Here is a 15374-nt window from a genome sequence, read left to right on the forward strand (position 1 = left end):
GCCCCAAATATATCTGTATTTAATCTGACGTATATCCCATTGAGTTCCGTAAGAATTGGGGAAAATCTTATCCACAATTACCTAGGAGTAAGCCTTACTGAAAATAGTGTTATCTACTTCCAAGTAAACATGCATACAGTTGCACTGCATGTTTAAAATTGCAACCAAACATGAATAAAATAGTCAAGAGAGCTAGAGGACTTGTTTTTAGAAAGCATCAGATGTTTTATGGTGCACCTTTACACACTATAAAACAATCCCGACAAAAATGTCTTTGAAGCAATGGAAACTTGTGTCAAGCAGCATATATTGCATTTGGATTGCATCCATCACATTATGAATTGGTATCTCCTCACTTGTATATAGTATAGACTGTAGAAATTAATCTAAGAAGTGAGGAGTGCTCCTTTATTTACTATTTACTTTTGATGTAAAAGGTCTGCGTTTTATATCTGTTTTATCCATGGTTCAGTTGTACCAAAGCAACTGTCTGGCTCTGTGCAGCAGTCTAAATGTTCTGCTTTCTTTCTGCCTTCAGTTAAGTGATTGAGAAGTAGTGAGAAGTGTCATGATTTATCCAGACATTTAAGTGACTTCTAAGATTTAAATTTTTTGCTAAGGCTTCTGTGGCCATAACAGGACACATATACTATTTCAAGAGTACTGAATTCTCCTCTGTATCTAATTTTTGTGGCTCTATCAATTGCATCTATACTGCAAAAGGAATTCCCCGTGAAAGCCTCATAAACTCCAGCAAAACTGAGTACATATGGATTCTGCTCCACTTTATCACACTGCAGTTGTCAAAAGCTTCATTTTTACTGTGTGCCATTTTGCTACAGAAACCTTCAAATCTGGGGATGGTGGAACCTTATTTTCAATGTGTATCTTATATATAGGAAATGTTGGGCCTAAACCGGTTTTATTTCTATCCAACTCTAATGGGACTTAGGAAACTACTTCAGGATACCATCACTGCAATATTTGTTCAGCTAATTGTTGTTCAAGTGTGCTAGGAACATTAACACAGAAATAGTCTAAATCATACAGAATTCTTGACATTTTAAAGGTAAAACCATAGGCTGTTGAACAATGAGACTAAATAATTTACAACCATTTAAAAAAAATTGATTTCATTTTTAAGTTTATATCCCAGTTTTTAATTAATGCACTAATCCTAAACATCTTCCCACAACTGTCTATTAAGTCACCTCTCTTCCCTCCTTCAAATCTGTATCTGTCTGCAAAATCCAACTTCTCTACAGATATTTTACTAGCACACACTGTCCTCAGGGCTCCCCCAGATGTCCTGTTTATTGAGCATTCACCCACATTTGCTTACACAAAGCTTGCATGGAGGTTAAATTCTGTCCGGTCTTTATTGAGAATTTGTTATGACTTGTTTGCAAGGAGGTTCTATGACAATGAGCATTCATCCTGAATTCATCCCAATTTGCTTGTGCATCTTCCTGCTAATCATTCATTCACCCCACACTTTGCAGTTCATTTCCCCATCACTTTCTTGACTGCAAAAACCAGGGTTTTTTAAAAGTGAATTAGTTGCGACAGAGCTCCTTCACCTACTTTAGCTGTGCAAACCTAGATTTCCAGTGTGCACTTGAATCCCTCCCTTGAAATACAGATAGTCTGGAGATGATGCTATTCTTTTGCCTGCAGTCATCACTATTTTCTACTTTCTACTTTCGCTTATCAAGTCCTGCCCTTTCCGTTTCCCTCTGTCCTATCTATAAAAGTCTTCTTAACAGACAATAAACAAATGCTAAATAGCAGCAGTAATAATGATAGTGCCAGCACTAGCACACTTATCCAAACATTGCCATTTACACACCCATTGGACTAGCACTCCAATTAATGAAGAAGCACAGAGAGGCACTCTTAATGGTCTTTCTTATACTATTCATGGCCTACGTGAAGCAGAAGACTGATATGTCTAAAGAATGATTTTTAATAGCTCTTCCTTCATAAAAACAGGGTGGCTAATAAAGCAAAAACCATGCCATCAAAATACAGATCTGTGAATGCAGCACCTGCCTCCCTTGTTACATTATATGCATGATGGAAGAGAGAAACTGCTCTTCCAGCTCATAAAATGGAGCACAGTTCAGGTGAGTGCATAAACCAGGCTGCAGCTCAAAGGGGTAAGAACTGTAGCTCATTGGTAGAGCATCTGCCTGAAACTCTGGTGCACTTCTGTTGGTCTGCACAGACAATGCTGAGGTAGATGGAGCGTTGAGCCAACTCAGTATAAGGTAGTTTCCTGCATTGGTTGTATACTTAAATACAACAAATGAGAATGGGCAAAATGACTTTATTCGTCACCATTTGTGAGGTATTCTTGGGCAATAATTTGAACACAGCCTTTCCCCGCAAACTGGCGTCAGAATATTATAGGACTATTATAGGACTATAATAACAACAAATAATGATACTTTTATTATTATTTATACCCTGCCCATCTTGCTGGGTTGCCCCAGCTACTCTGGGCAGTTTCTAACACATATGTAAACATAATAAAACATCAAACATTAACAACCTCCTGATACAGGGCTGCCTTCTCTCCCTTATGTGAAGTCTCAGCTTATCTTGGCCACTGTGAACTGGGACAAGAAAAAGGGCAGGGTCTTTTGATTTGCTGCTTCAGCAAGTGAAAGATTAGGATAAGATGGATGAAATGCTGTGCTTGTGCAGTAGCCCTAATTTGGGTATGGTATTGGCCTTTCAGACAGGAGTGCCTGGCGTGCTCTGGTCCATGGGGTCCCGAAGAGTCGGACACGACTAAACAACAACAAATTGGCCTTTCGGGACATTACTGCCAGAAATGCTGAAATGTGGGTACCAGATAATAGAAGGTTTGGATAACAGAAATGAGGTTCGGATAATGGAAGTCCCAGTCGTAATGAGTTCCAATAAAAAAATTAAACTGACGCATTAGTTGCTGGTGCTGAAAATTTATTTTGCACAACTATTGGGCTATTTCCATCTATAATGTTTTTTATTAATTCAGCCCTGGTCAGTGAATAAATTAAACCAAAACTCACAACAACCTTCTGAAGTCACATTTAATCTTCACTTGTTTCTGGAAACTGTAAATAGGTTACAATGCTACACAAGTTTCTCCCTGTATGCTTAATGAGCATAGATCCTCCTTGATCCCCTTCTCTCCAAGCACGTACATGCATGCACATCACCAGTATAATTTCCATGCACAAGTTCTGAACACTGTGAATGAGAAGTCCAGTATCTTTTTAGTGAAAGCAGACTGCCACCTATAGGTGTAAGTTAGGCTTAGCAAATAGGCTCTTTTGGGGGGGGAAAGGCCCTTTATATATACTATGATAAATTCAAGTTAAAATTGTTATAATAGGATGACACAATCCTAATATTAATGTAGTTGCATAGTATAGTTTTATATGCATTCTGCTCTTCTATCCATTAAAAAAAACTAAACCCTTTAGGAAATTATTTCTACCTGCAAGATGGGTAGAAAAGCAAAAGGGTTAAAAAGAAATGTGGTATGTTCATTTTAAGAAGCAAAGCAATGTTTTAATTTCATTATCTAAGGCAGACCATTGATAGTAGACAACCTGTTATTTTGATAAAAAGAGTGTTGTAAAAATTAGATACAGTATTACTTTATAGCATACCTATTTGTCTAAATTGTTGCCTATTTATCACTTACATAACCATAATTTTAGGCATGCATTGTATTTCCATTAAATTTGATATGTGTCCAATGTATCGCAACAAGGTTTATGAAAGATAAACAGTTACATTCTTTTATTTTGTTCTTTATTAAATCTTGGGGTAAGGGTGGGATGAAACGCTTGTAATGCAAGTCTTGATTATGTAAGACTCAAGTATCACATAATCAGTCTCATAAGCATACACCTTGAAAATGAAAAATAGAAATTACAATTCCAGATATATAACATTTTAGATTATTACTCTTATATTTTGCAGGTCAACATTTTCTAAATCACTTGGATAGATCCCGGAACAGTTAAAAGGTAAATAGAAATCCGTTTGCTTTTTACTGTGCAGCCAATGACCTGGTCTATGCTACATGTATTAACATGGACACTACTGGATAATTTCTGAAAATTAAAATCATATAGTAGAAGTTGCTATAAATGCTTTGATAGTGTATTTGATTTTGTGTTGCCCTCTTTTTTTTATAAAAAAAGACTGCATTAAGCTTGATGCATTGAAAAAGAGTTAACTGTAACATTTTCAACTCTCTTGCTTAAGAGTAAATGTTGCTGATGGCATCTGACTCGGAATTACTGGGGGGAAGGGGGGAATTAAAAGAAATGCAACTTTTATAAAGTTCTAAGATTGCCGAATGACTATTTAATTTTGTTTTTAAATAGTCCTAGCCATTGGTGTATTGAAAAGGCCCGTTTTAAAATGTCCTGCTTTCTGGGTTTCCTAGTTTAGCTTTTTTTCCGAAACGTGGTACCTAGAACAATTGGCATCTTTGTGTGATTTATATATCCTTCCTTATTTATATTAAATTATTCAAAATTATATTTTATGCTATAACTTGTACAAGGTTGTAAGTACACAATGTGTGCTGCAGGATTTGGACGTTGTGTGTTAAACGACTGCCCAAAGAAGGAATACAGCAGTATCCGTTTTTGTTAGTTTTTTCCTCCACTCAATTCATAGTTGCTGCAATACATTTCAGTAATAATTTGAACAACATTTCCCAATTACAACAAGTTCAGTAGACATATTTTGAAACAATTCCACCCAATTCATATATTTTTGTTTGGATCTGGCCCACCATCTTGACACTTTGGATAGCAGGATTTACTTTATTTTACTTTGTAAAGTACAGTATTAGCTTTAGAGGAGAAGTGGCCACAAGTATGAAAACCCACATCCTTGAGCATTATAATTCTTATTTTTTTTCTAATCTATACAGCAAATGGCCTTCTTGGTAAAACCCTTGGTAAAACAACTCCAACACTTCCACAAAATATAGAATACATTTGCCATAGTCCAAACCAAAATCAATACATATACAATACACATACATATACAATATAATAGTAAGAGTCCACAATTTTCTGGAAAGGGACAATATATTTTAAACGTCCCCTCAAATACTGCATGAAATAAAGGGTAAACACCCACTGTGGTACTTATAAAAGAACCTAAAAATGAAAGCAAAAATATGCTCTGCAATAATGTGCTTTTATGAAATACTTTTGTATTTAATGTAGAAAGAGAATGGATATGTGGGAAACATATAGCGTGGGTGGAGAGCACAAGTAGAATTTGGCCTTATGTCATTCCCATGTTATATAATTAGAAATCCAACTTTAGAGCCTTCATCCTGAAGGATAATTCAAGCAGAAAAGTGGGGGGTGGGGAAGGGCAAGGGTGCTATATAAAATTTGGAAAGCGATGACCAAGAACATAGTTATATGATTTATCAATGAGTGATTGTCTTGCATGGAAAATTTAAAAAGGAAATATTAAGTAATCTTCCGAACTGCTGTTTATTTTTTTAATGTCATTTTCATATTTTAATGAAAGAATAGAGGCAATATCCTCCTTTTTTATTAAATGTGAAAACGCCGGATCATAGAATTTGCAAAGCATCTTTTAAAGTTGTATAGAATTCTGCTAATAGTTTACAACTATTACAAAGAAATATAAAGAACAAGTGTTACTATACAGGTGATAAAGCTGTTAGTATATGTAAGAGAATTCAGGTGTCTCAAGATAAATAAAGTATAAGTATTCTGTAGTAACATTTGCACTTCTATGCTAACATCTGATTGTCATCAACTAGATATGGTAATGCCTATTACGGGATCAATAGTTTTAAAGCCTTCAAATATCACATAATTCATCGGACAAACATCTAACCAGCAGTCCAGCACAGTAAAATGTGTAACCAAATTAGCAACCCATAAATAACACACCTTATCTTAATGTTCAGTTTATTTCTCTATGTTCATTGGAACTATTAATTGCACAAATGTGTGCTCCCACAAAAAATGTTGCAAGGATGAATTGCATCATAAAGAAGTTCTGGGAGGATCTTTTACATCAGGTGAGTGGGGGATGGAGACGGTACAGCATGTTTTCTCCATAAAGTCCAGGTATCAAATGTATTTTATAATTCATTGAGGGCCTAATGTTTCATTTGTTCAGTTACAAAAGAAAACTACTGTATGGAGAATTTAGCTAAAAATCCAACACCAATAGATAGAAAAGAAGTTAATTGTGTCACCAAAATGACAACTGGTGGTCTATGAATCGATATAGAGACTGATCAGAGACATTTAAGAGGGAATGCAATCACAGACTTAATTATAATACATAATATGTATGTGTATATTACTGGTATCAGGACTTGGGCTTCCTGAAGTCAGGATGCCTGTATCTCTGGCTAAGACTAAATTTTATTTTATTATTGCAGAGAAGGAAATGTCCTTCTGTAGCCAATAAATGTATGGATTACAAAGTTTCACTGAAGAGCTACAAGAAAAGTAATTAGTCTTGTAAGAATTCTGTAAGATGGCTAAAGAGGAAAGGAGATCTCCTATCATGGTTTACTCACTGCTCTAATAGGGCACCATTAGCCCTTACATAATCACAACTATTGCTTCCTCTTAGCCTATGTTTATGCCCGGCATTTAAGGTCCAGTATAATTAAATTAAAATGTCCTTGACTAAAAAAAAAAAAAGAATGATATACTTTTTTGTTTCAGCTCTTTACACTATGAAACAGAAGCCTGATACATGCTTCAACAAATGTTCAGGATCTTTAAAAAAATAATCTACCAGAGGTAGAGTTACTGACGTAAGATTGGGATCTGTCTGAATAGGAGATGTGTTTTTTAAACTGGCTAAAATTACTGGAAGCGTTTCTGAAAATAAAGAGAAAAAATTACAGTGCTCATCTGCCCTAATAATTTCACACGCAGCAAGACTGGTTTGCAGTGTCGGTAACATGCATCTGCGTCAACTGCTTTGCCATCTGAAAATCAGTCTTGGTGCAGAATTGCTGTGGCCTAGCATTGGTGTAAACTCATCTATTTGAAGAGGGCAACATTATTCCATCCTGCAGCTTTTCATTGTTACAGTTGTGTGCCACAACAATGCAATTTATCCATATGGGCTACCACTGGAAGTGTACCACTTTCCATCTAATGCCCATCTAATGCCCAGTCTTTAAGGGCACAGTCCCATACTAAAGATTTACTGGCCGAGGAGATAAAAGATTTGATGGGAGCTCTATATGCCGGCAGAACACCAGATATGCTGCTGCCGTGGGAGATACATTGGCACAATTGTGCAGATACAGTACGTTGGTGGAATGGCCAAAACCAAGTGGAGTTGTGGTTTTGACAGGGACGGAACAGAGGAGGAACACGTTTATGCTACATTCTAGACTCTCCCAGACTATGCACAGTTGCACACCCCTGTCAATGGTGCAACTTTACACCATCCCTAGATCAGGTGCAATATTTTTTCATCACAAACGTTTTATGCTCATAAGGGGGAATTCTGGTAGCAGGAAACTATGGAGAAAGAGCACTTTACACCCTGAGCTCACAACACGTGTGGGAATTGGAGCACATCGCTAACGCTCCTCTAGAATTCCAGACACAAATATCCAACACCAAACTCTACTCCAATACCCGGGGATGCCAGGACAGAACACCCACACAGGGTACTCCTGCTCCCATGCCTCCAGAGTCCCTATGGGAATATGGGTATCGTCTGTTCCTACCCTGCAGCAATTAGGAGCAGGATTGCACACACAAAGGCAAGGCCCTTATCCTGCAGCCATGCAAGCTCTCTGCACCGTCAAAGACCAGGTGCTCCAACTGTTGCCACTACTAGCCAACACTCATGAGCATTTTTACCTTGCATTCTCACAGGTGGATGAACGGGGCAGAAAAAGCTGTCCCCATTCTTGCAAGAGTTCCACAACAAACCCCAAAGGGGAAGGAGTATGTATACTCACAGTCAGCGTAGTCTCTCTTTCCCCACAGGGTGGACAGCTAACAGTGGCAGAGCACTCAGGTAGCATTACTCCCTCTTCTCTTTCAATCCCTCACACACTGCGTGTTCAGTATATTGCTTGTTATTTGCTGTGGTGCTGTTCCAGGGGCACTATAGCGCTGTGTTGGTCATTTCCACATTTTCTACTTGTACGTTCTTTTCCCTCTCCTCCAGGTTGAATATACACTAGATATGGTGTCTGAGTGTAAGTGTTCAGAACAGGGCCTTGTCAGTGGTGGCACTACAGTTTTGGAATCAACTTCCTAGTTGTACTGTATCTCTTTCAGATATCTCAGAGGTTTTCTTTTGACAGGCTTTTAAATTCAACAATTTAATTGCTGCAGACAACTTCTATCCATTTTTGGGTGCTGTTTGTCCTTGTTTTATTGCTATTTTGTTTTTATGCTCTTAGTGTTTTACTTTAAAAAAATGCTTGCTGTTTTGGAGCAGAAAGGTGGTGTAAAAATGCAAAGCAAATAAACAGTTTGCTTTGGGGAACCCTGTGCATTTAGATAGAAGTATAACAAGTACAGAGTTAGCATACCAGGTCCAAGAAATTAAAGCCACCAGAATGTGTCTTTGTTGTGCTATTAAGAATCATATTGATTGGATATCATGGTGCCTCACCATTGATTCCACATTTCCATTTCTTGGATTTCTGTTTCTTGCTTATCCTTTCTTCCAATATCCAAATTTAGACAACAGACCCCACAATTATAAATGACAATACAGAAAATACAGAAAGTATTGACTTGCAAGTGTTGCTTGCAGATGTGGGGATCATGCCTCATTTGATGTTTATAATGTATCTTCTACTTGTGCCAAAATTCAAGGTAGTTACACATTTTATGGGGAAATGAGTAGGACCACTAAGGAGAATGGAAATTCCAGCTTCACTAACTCATTTCTTAGGAGAGGCCATTGTCTCAGAAAAAAGGTATAACTAAGTTTGACAAAAAATCTAATTCCCTGAAAGGCATAATATCAGAAAGAATACAGTAAGTCATCTGAATCAACATTGCACACACGAACACGCACAAAGTAATGTACAGTGCAGAAAGGGCCCTAGTACGGTAACATCACTGATTGCCACCAAGTGTGGTTTGGTGTATGTTGATAATTAATGTCTATTTGTAGCACATGAGAGAAGAGAATCATCCCATTGCTTTTGTGGGAATTTTAAAATCTGCATTTGTTGACTAGTGGAGAAAGATGAATGAAGTGAACATGCACTTCATGTTTCATCTTGCAAAGTACATGATTCAAAAAAAGAAACAGCCCTTCAGTGCCTCTGATCTTTAATTAAAAAGTCAAGAGCTTTAATCCAATGCTACCAAAAAATAATAGAAAATTAAATATAAAAACTTCTCTCCAGGAAAACAGGAAAAAATAGCTCGTGGTTCACTTATGCCTATGATTAAATATATAGAAATGGCAATTTCTTAAAACGGAAGGCCAGCTAGCCAGACAGCGCAGCTTTTCCACAGAATGTTGGGACAGGGGAAAATGCAGAATATGTTTATTTGGAAGTGTCTTTGACTCATCTTAATTTTGACCGCCATTCAAGGTCTGTGCGGCTGAATTGTCATTCATTGGGGATATGTGCAACTGGACCCAATATGTTATGATCTTGTGGCACTATTTTTTAAAAAAATCCCAACATACCATCTGCACCCCAATTATTATAAGTACAGTAGTTGTACTTTTTAGATCGCTTTATATGACATGGGACAGAATGGATCGATTTGCCTCAGGCAAGAAATTGGCACTAGAAGTGAAGAATTTTATTTACAAATAGTTGCCCAAGTATGTCGTGTTTGCCCACCTCCACATCGTGTTAGCCCACCTCCTGTTTGGGTCTTTAAAACTTCCCATGCATTCCCCAACTCTGCTCCCCTTACTGAATTGGATTCTAAATAAATGATTACTTCTTCCACACTGTCATCTCCCAGACTCATCAATAGCATGTTGTGATGTCTTCTCTACTGCAATGTTAGAACCTGAAAGTCATTTCTTGCAAGGTCAGGTTAACTTAGGTTTATTACACTGATATCTCACCAAATGTAATTAAAGCACTAGGAAACAGTTTAAGACTTTTTAATGTTATTTAGGCTGGCTTTTGGTGGCAGAAGTTAAGCTAGGTAGGATTTAGTGTTTATTATGAGTCATCCACTGCATTGGCTTCAGTTATATTATATGTTGTTTAATGTCAATGTATTATTACCCATCTGGTGCCTTTGTTCAAATAAAATATGTATTGGAAGTAATTAGGCCGGCCCCGCGCTTCAACCTGCATTGTGCTGCTGCTGTTTCTCTATCCAAAATTGCAGCTATAAGAGTGCAGTAAGCACAGGTGAAGGATAGATATAATGTAGATCATCTAGAAGTGGACTACCCAGCAAAGTGCAAGAGGCCACAGCTCTGACCAGTTGTCCAAGGTAGTAAACGTTGCCAGTGGCTGCAATGCTTTCAGTATGAAAAAGCAAAAACATCGCTTAGAAAAATGTGAGACTGTCAGCTCACTCCCAAGTTGGAACTTGTCCCTTCAGAAATGTGGTTAGGAGTGTAGTGTGACTGTCTTTTTAAATTTCCATATGAAGCCCTAAATCTAAAACATACAAGTTTCTGCATTAGACCATAAGTTTTGTGTTAATGTTTCTAGTACTTATGCTGATCCAGAAATCCTAGAAACATAATTACTGCCATCAGTTGATTTGTTTTAATGTTTGTTTTATTTAGAGAATTTATTAATGAGGAAGTGAGAGCATTATCCAGAGCTGGGTTTATGGTGAGCTGCTGTAAGTATAACCCTATGACCTTGATTCAGCCCTCTGTGGAATCAAAAGATTAGAGGGCCACCATTGCCACTCACAGTATGAGGAGGAGGAGGAAGAAGAATAATGAAAGATATCTTATTTCTAACCAGACCTCTGAACGGTCTGGCTGTTCTATGAGATTCTGGGTTTCTGATGTTCCACATTGGTTTTGTTCCGCTTCATACCAAGCAGATTTGTAATCTGAGAGTCATTATCCCGAGTTGAAACTAGGAAGGATTCCAACAACCTGTTTCCTTGTTAAAACATCCTAGGAAAAAAACATGTTTAGGGGTATCTTGGATTCAATGTTTAGTTTAGAAAAACAATTCAAGAAAAATAAAATTTAAGTGGAAAATGATAATTAAACAGAAATGTTTTTAAGCAGTAATATTATCCTTTTCTGGCAAATGCCACTTTCTTTCACATCTGGAAACATGTCTTGGTCATCAAATGAAGCAAGCTAGATTGCCTAACTGCTGTTGCCTATCCCCTGCTTTTTAAGGGGTTTGTCTCTCAGTCTAGAAAAGCATACCTCTTCCACATCACTCAGTCAGACAACTATTATCACATAATGCAACAGTCTCAAAGCCCCACAGAAGTACCACAGCTTTACCACGTTCACTTAATTTTGAAAGTTGTGTGTGGCAACCAAACAGCATGCTGTTAGTAGCTATCTAGTCATAGTACACTGTTTAAGTTTTAAATATATTTAGCATTCTGTTTAGGAAACAGTTATTTATTCTGTCTTGTTTTGAGGAGAGGCCCAGAATTGATGAAAGGAAGCCAATAAAACAGAGGTAAACATAAGCTTCTCTCTGGCGTTACATACTCTGACTAGTTTGCTTGCAGTGCTACATACATGCATTTTTCATTTATAAGCTCTAAATCATCTTCCCAGTTTCTTCTTTTCTGCTTTCTCTAAAATGGTCCACCTATGTTAGGTTTGGATGAAAATTTTGTAAAAGAGGCTTATTTATCTGCTTCGGCTCAATGGACAGGTACGGTACATTCATTTTGGCTGTGCCAAACTGGAAGCCAGAAAGCACTGTTTACTATTCTGGATTAAAAAAAACTGCTTTACACTGGCTTTTCCTGAACCTTCCCTTATGTATAAAAACCCTGTCGTGGATTTGCAAGCAGCAATAGCAGCAGCCTGCAAGTCTTTCAACATCTCTGAATGAGCCAGTACCCTTTCCCCTTTACTTATTTTGTAATAAAACCAAAGATTTGATAGGACATTAACAGTATATCTTACCCTTCTTTCCCTCCTTGCTCTCAACCCCCAGCTCCACATTATTTTCCCAACACACAAAGAAAAACACACAGGCACAGGTATCCATGTAAACAATGTATTTACCTTTGTTTTTTTGCTGCTGCTGCTTCTTCTTTGCATAACATTCACTTTGTGACACTATTAAACCTCAGCTGTCTGCTGAACACGCAAGCCATCTTAAGATGGTTTTGTTTTGCTTTTTCAAGCCCTTCCAAGAAAATTAAAATGGAATAAGGAGGGTAGGGAAGAGACATCACAAGAGGAGCTACATTCGGCATGATATTTATGCTACATTTCACTGCCCCGAGGATCCTTAAAGGGGGGGGGGGACACACACACACACCAGAAAGCAAGGGAGAAAACTGTACTTACATTACTGCCCACTCCTGCAAATCTCCTCCACCTTCCCCCTCCCCTTTACAACCTGATAGTACTACACATCGCATTCCTAGTGAGAGCTCCGTTCTCTGGATACAGAATTAGAACCCCGAGCAGAGGATCAACCACTTATCTCTTTAATCTACGATTTAAAGTACATTAAGATAAGAGCGAAAATAAAATCACTGACATGGCATGAGAATATTAGAACACACATGACAGACCTTTCATTCCTCTATGTATTTCCCTCCCTTAGTGACAGACGTTTCATTGGCTTCTCGCAGCGGCACGAGCCCTGCCGCTATTGGCTAGCGAGGTCGGGCTTATCCCTGTTGGTAGGCAGAGGCTGGCTGCCGGACTGGCCAATCGTGTGTTTTGTTTCCAGGAGAAACATGGCATGTATAGCTATTTAAATCCTACTACAGTGATGTAAGCGAGGGGGCTGTTGTAAAAAAAAAGGGGGGGGAGAGGAGAAGAAAAGAGGTTAGTAATAAGGCAAACTGAAAGGAAAATCTTGTCAAGCTGAATTATTTACAGTGCATGAGCTAAATCCAACTGGAGACAAATATAAGTGACCCACCACACCTGCACATTGAACCAATATGTTAAAACCCTCTTCTGCGAAGAAATCTGCACAAACACATATGGCCCCTCTACCACTAATGCTGAGGTAATTTAGAGACACTGTTTTTGCCCCTTGACATAAATCTTTAAAATTCAAACACTTAATATTCAGGACGCATCCTCTCAAATACTCTGTTGCTGCTTTTTTATATATATAAAAGAATCCATGATCTACACCTCGCTTTGGGAGAAAAACACCTTTCTCTTTTAAAATGCAGTGTAGTGCCATTGTTACACGGCTGTGTTTTTGGAGTAGGGTTATTATTTTAAAGGACTGTCCAAGAACATTACTGCATCCGTTAACAGTAGGCACAGAGGTTTTAAGGAGAATCATTTGGAGTACTATATCCCTCTGACCCATTTGCTACATTCCTTCTCTTCCTATATTCATGCAAACGCTCTTCCTCCCCTGACCCTGTACAGTTTATCCCACCCAGTAATGCAGCAAGCATTGTACTGTAATGGTATTCCTGGTCCTTGTGCTCTTAAGCTATCAATATTTGAATTTCCACCCAGACGAGAATTTTACAGCAACCTATTGGCAGAAAGGACAAGATATGCCCATCCACTGTATCTGGGAATCGTAGAGGACAATATTACAACATGGGCTTCTGTTTTGCAGGGGCACCATGGGTGTAGCCAATGGGGAGGGAGCTGCCCCAATCTAGTAAAACAATATAAATAATTAACTGACCAATCACATAGGTTCTGCCCTCACCCCCCACAAAGGTCTTCCCCCTCCTAACAACAAGCTTGACCTCCATTACTGTCATGGAAGACTTCGTGGACATTCAAGTCAAGAATTGCCCCGCTCAAGCGGAATGCAGCACCAATAAAAAGCAGAAAATATGGTGCCGATTTGCAAAACCAAATAAACAATATATGCAAATGTATAAATAACTATTGATATCTGAGCTATACTGCCACTAAACACAGAGGCTCAATTTATTTATTAGTAGCATCAAATACCCGGCACTGCCTGCAAATTTGTAGAAACCAAACAATATAGTAATTTTTAAATGTGATTTGTGAGTTAAGGTTTGGAGTTTGCTCTCAGAAGATGCCTTTTAAAAAGGGTTATAGACAGATACATGAAGGAAAAGGCTATCAGTGGTTACAGCCTGTTATGTACTGAATAAAGAGCATGAAATTCACTCTCGACTCCGAGTATATTTCACAGCCCATGGTGGTTAAGTTCTACCTCCAGTGTCAGAGGTAGTGTGCCTCTGAATGCCAGTTTCTGGGATCTGCAAGTGAGCAGAATGATGTTGTGCTCAGGTTCTGCTTGCAGATGTCCCATAGGTATCTTCTCATAGGCTAGACTGTGAGGTAGATTAAGAATGGGAGATTGTAGCTTGCCGCAGCCAGCCAGTGAGATTCATATCTGTTCAATATTACACCATAATTTTATCCTCGCTCCAACAAGTTCAGGACCGCATGCAAGTTCTCTCCCTCACTGAATCCTTAACATAACGCAGTGAGTGCAGTTAGTCTGCAAGACTGTGACTGGCCCAGGGTCATTCAGTGAACTTTATAGCTGAGTGGGGATTTGAACCTAGGTCTCCCTAGTCAAAAACTCTGCCTGCTGCAGGCCACCGTACTGTACACTGCATGAGTCCTCTCAGAAGGCAAGAATGATTCCTGCAAAAAGATCAGGAATGGATTTCCTGGTAGACATTTTTGAGTGTACATGGGCCTTCTGTGTTAATTGCAAAAAGAAATGTCCCTTAGCCACCAGAAGTCTGGGAGACACAGCTCTTGCTAGCGGGAGACTTAAAATACCAAAAATGTCACTAAAGCCACATGAACAAACATTTCTTCTACCTGACAATCCTGTGAGTGGAGAAAGGCTTTTCTTTCTTTCTTTCTTCAACCATTTTCAAGACAAAGAGCTCAAAATAATAACCTTTGTGCTTCATTTTGAACTAAAAGCATCTTCTTCTTGCACCCTACAGAGATGATTTATTCATGGAACAGCATAATAGGTAAGAGTAAAAACGGCATAATAGGTAAGAGTAAAAATAGTTGAGGTGCCCTTTTAGCTTCAGTAAAAAAATAAAAAAATAAAATTAAATTGCATTTAAAAATAACTACTTTGACATTTAGTTTAGATAAATACTTTACCCTTCCCTGGCACCAGTCCTTCAGTTTAACTGAAACATATGCTGCTTCCATTTACATTATCTCTCCATCAAAGCAGTTCACATCTCCACTTTTAGAAATTATACAAACCA

The 15374-nt window shown here is 38.2% G+C and overlaps 1 long non-coding RNA gene across 1 annotated transcript; it reads right to left on the reverse strand.

Moving 5' to 3' along the window:
* Nucleotides 1-308: 308 nt before the first annotated feature.
* On the reverse strand, nt 309-12956 carry LOC148686238 (uncharacterized). The gene is made up of 3 exons (XR_015949308.1): nt 12741-12956; nt 12223-12346; nt 309-11133 (listed from the first exon to the last, which is right to left on the reverse strand). It is a non-coding gene; the product is annotated as an uncharacterized LOC148686238 (long non-coding RNA).
* Between the last annotated feature and the right edge of the window lie 2418 nt (nt 12957-15374).

The sequence above is a fragment of the Zootoca vivipara genome, chromosome 3 (assembly GCF_965207765.1).
Source record: "Zootoca vivipara chromosome 3, rZooViv2.hap1.1, whole genome shotgun sequence".
NCBI classification, from domain to species: Eukaryota; Metazoa; Chordata; class Lepidosauria; order Squamata; family Lacertidae; genus Zootoca; species Zootoca vivipara.